The following is a 3,854-nucleotide window of genomic DNA, read 5'->3' as shown; positions in this document are numbered from 1 at the left end:
GAGAGAGAGAGAGAGAGAGATTATTGTTCTCTCAGTTAAGAAGGTTCCAGATCTGGAGCTCTGTTGTCTCCACACTCAACAACAAGTTAAGGTCTTCCCCATTCTACACACCCTCCCATCCCCACTACAAGAGCCCAGTTGCAGTACAGTGGTGGCCCTTGCCTTTTATGGTCCCCTCTGTCCTCAGGCTCTGCCCCTCCACCTACCTGTGTGTTATCCCCTGGGTATCCCTTACACCAGACTCATTCAAAGTCCTTACACTCAAAGGCCGTACAGAACACACTCCAAACCCCTTAGAATGAACGATACCCAAGACTCTGTAGCCCTCTTCAGCATCGTCTCGTGCCACTCCCATCATGACAAAATCACGTACACATCTACAAACTTTCTCCTACTCCCTGGTCACTGTGCCATGGCAAAGGGTGGGGGTTGCTTCTCTCCGTATCTCTCTGTCCTGCACTAAGTCTTCAGCACAGCCACGCAGCTAAAGATGCCATCTCCTGGCTCTCCTTGGGCTTGGGAGGGGCCCATGGCTGATGACAAGAAGTGCCACGTATACTTTTGGGGCTGTGCCCTTAAATCGACTTGCCTCTGCTCACTTTCCTCTCTCCCTCTCCTAGAATGTGGGTATGTAGGCATGGTGGTGCCTTCTTCGGTGAAGAGGGCAAAAGGAGAGAGAAGGAAGCCTGACGGGTCTTCAGTAGCTGCGAGCTTGCACATCTGTCTTAACCCCTTACTCAACAAAACCTGTTCTTCCAGCCTTAAGTCCAGGGGTAGGAAGAGCTCTGGGGAGGGTGGGGGCGGAGTGTTCTGAGACCTCTTATTAAAGTCGCACACAATAACGGCTCTTTGAGAAACTCCTCCTCTGGGGACCACTTTTTTCTTCTGCTGGAGAGGGGGGTTAGATGACACAGCTCCAGACACTGATGAGAACAACACCTGCCATGTAGGACATGCCAATTAGAGCCAGATGTCAGGTGCCCTGCCATCTCATACGTGAGTCTCCTTGAACCAAGAGAGAGGGCGACCAAAGAAGCTGTCCAAGGTCCTAAGCATCTCTCTCTCTGCGCTCCAGCTGGGTAGAAACACCACATGCTCTCCTGCCTGCTCCCTCATATGCTGCTGGACTCAAAACTTGGTACTTCTCTCTTTTGAATGCTACATCCACCCTCGACTTCTGGGCCTTCCCTGGCACAAAGGTCCAGGCCGAGAGAAAGGAAATAGCCTGAGCTGAATATGATCAATGGGACGGCTACTGTCACACGGTTCTTCATCTTTAAGGACCGCTGTAAATCATGGCACATGGAGTTTACCTTTTTACCCTTTTTAGAGCACATCTGCCAGATTAAATATGCTCAAGTGTGGCAATCACCACCAGACCCGAACACAACTGACAACGAGAGCTCCACCATTCAACAATGACGCCATGCTCCTGGTCCCTGACCACCTCCGATCCATTGTCCATGTCCTCAGGAGCCTCACTCAGGAAGAACTGCTATACTTCTTCAAAAGCAAGGCTGCAGCGTGGTGGTGCATACTTTTAATCCCAGCTCTTGGAAAGCTGAGGCAAGTGGACCTCTGAGAATTTGAGGCCAGCCTTCTCTACACAGTGAGTTATAGGCCAACCAGGGTTACATAGTGAGACCCTGTATTGAAATAAAAGAAGGCTGGTCTTAGCTGAAGAGTCTATAGAATGTAGGGTAAGGAGGTGGAGAAAGGAATGGCCAAGCATGAGAGAGAGAGGGCAGGGGAGAAGAGGGCAGCAGACAGTCCCTGGGGCCCTGGTCCCCTGAGAAGGATGTGGGCATCTAGCATTGCAGACCATTGTGGTGCCAGGGAAGCAGGTGAAGCAGTTTGGGCACCACCCCCTGCCTGACCTCCTTGGTGGTCCATTTGTGAACCTGACCTCCAGTTCTGGGAGACTTGTTTTCATAGGCCAGCAGAAACCTCACGAAAGACCTTTGTGAGGAGAAGGGGCCGGGACACACTTCGGCAAGTCAGCTGCTTTCAGCTGGGGTCAAAGCCAGAGTGAAAACCCAGCTCCATAGCAACCCACCTGCTGGCATCCCTTCCACATCCACCCACAGCATCCTTCCCTCTGCAAATATCTATGCTGAAAACTAGTGTACATGGACCAAAGGACCTGCACCATTACCCCCAAAACCCAGTGTCCCCTGCATCTCTGAGGATAAGCTTCTCAACGTGCAGTGACCCTGCCTCAGCAACATTTGGGGTGTTTTGTTTAAAACACCAGATTTCTGGACTCCCAGGGAGACCCAGAGTACTGGACTCTGGGTTAAGGCCTAGACTATGCTTATAAACAGGGCTGCCACAAAGCTCCAGTGGGAAGTTCCAGTACAGAGCAGCAAGCTGAGAGACATTCACTTCCCAGCCCAGGCTGCTTCTTTCCCACGGTGGGGGTGGGGTGGAGAGTAAGGGTTGTCAGTCCCTTCCTTTCCAGTCTGGCTGCCTTCAACAGGTGGCTCAGATCAGCAAGGTATGGAAGAGTCTTGTCACACCGCAAAGATGATCCATTTGGTATTTATTTCAAACCAAGTACCTACTCCAGATGATGGGTGCAGGCACTGAGGTTCAGGGGGCCGGTAAATCTTCTGTTTTCCACCTCATCTTTTCTCCATCAGGCCCAGCTCATTAATACGGATGGAGGAAAAGTTGACTTCATGGGATGGTGGAAAGGGAGGGGTGGAGTCCGGTGGCAGAAGGCCCCCTGCCCCTGTTTATGGCTTGAGACCCTCCCCTTGGAGAATTACCCTCTTTGCCTTGAACAGTCTGGAGATCGTAGCAGATAGAGGAAGGAATACCTGCTAGGATTGCTAGGGTAGATATGAACTTTGGGCACAGTTTTAAGAGGTGCTCCTCCTGGCCAGCAGTGCTTCAGCCTGACGGGGTTGGAAATGAGTGGTACCTCGATCCCTCCCTGAGCTGGAGATGACCCTGGGAGGATGCAAATCTTGGACAAGTCTTCCTTGGGGTTTGAGCAGTGAGAGGAAAAGCCCTGAATCAAGGTCCAACCACACAACCATAAAACAGGATGTGGGTGCGGTGGCTGTCAACTTGGCACACCTGGGATTAGCTAAAACCCAAGCAGCTGGGCACACCTGGGAGGGATTTCTCTTTATTGAGTCATCTGAGGTGGGAAGACCCATCTCAATTCTGGGCCACACCTCTGGAAGCAATCCATATAAAAGGGCATGGGAGAAGGATGCTTTTGCTTTTTGCCTGCTTGGCCTTGCTCTCACTGACAAGTTTATCTGTCCTGATGCTAAGTCATTTCTTTCTTCTATCAGAGTCTATTTCTTTGGGATCAGAGACACACTCCTAAAATAAAAAGTTTGCAAAGTGAAAAGTATCTTTTGAGAAGGAGAAGAAGAACACATCCCTTTCTGTAACTTATTCCCTCTAAATCCCCCGAGCTAGGGCTGGTGACTCAGGAGGCTGCCTCCTCCCAGGGTCCAAAGGGTGCAGCCCCAACCAGACATAGCAGCTGATACCTGCAGGGGCTCTGAGCTCACAGGCAAGTTGACCTCATTGTCTCTCATGCTGGTGCATCCTGGCATCAGAATCTTGCCCATTTTAAAGGAATGTGATCAAGGCCTACAGGGCAAAGCAAGGGGCAGCAGGTATGTGATTGAATGCCTGCCACCTCAGTGATGGACGGTGACAGAGAATTCCCAGTGATTGGAGCAGTAAGTGACTGACGCTGATGGAGCACTCCCAGTGCATGGAGCAGTGAGTGACTGACACTGATGGAGCACTCCCAGTGCATGGAGCAGTGAGTTACTGATGCTGATGGAGCACTCACAGCGTATGGAGCAGTGAGTGATGACACTGAT

The 3,854-nt window shown here is 51.2% G+C and overlaps 1 protein-coding gene across 4 annotated transcripts in view; it reads right to left on the bottom strand.

Moving 5' to 3' along the window:
* The window catches only part of Tmem266 (transmembrane protein 266), a 108,916-nt gene that overhangs the window by 23,909 nt on the left and 81,153 nt on the right, over nt 1-3,854 (bottom strand). The gene's annotated exons all lie outside the window — the stretch shown is intronic.

The sequence above is a fragment of the Microtus ochrogaster genome, chromosome 5, assembly GCF_000317375.1.
Source record: "Microtus ochrogaster isolate Prairie Vole_2 chromosome 5, MicOch1.0, whole genome shotgun sequence".
Taxonomy (NCBI): Eukaryota; Metazoa; Chordata; class Mammalia; order Rodentia; family Cricetidae; genus Microtus; species Microtus ochrogaster.
Note: the sequence above shows the minus strand (reverse complement) of the source record. Positions and strands in the feature narration are given on the sequence as shown.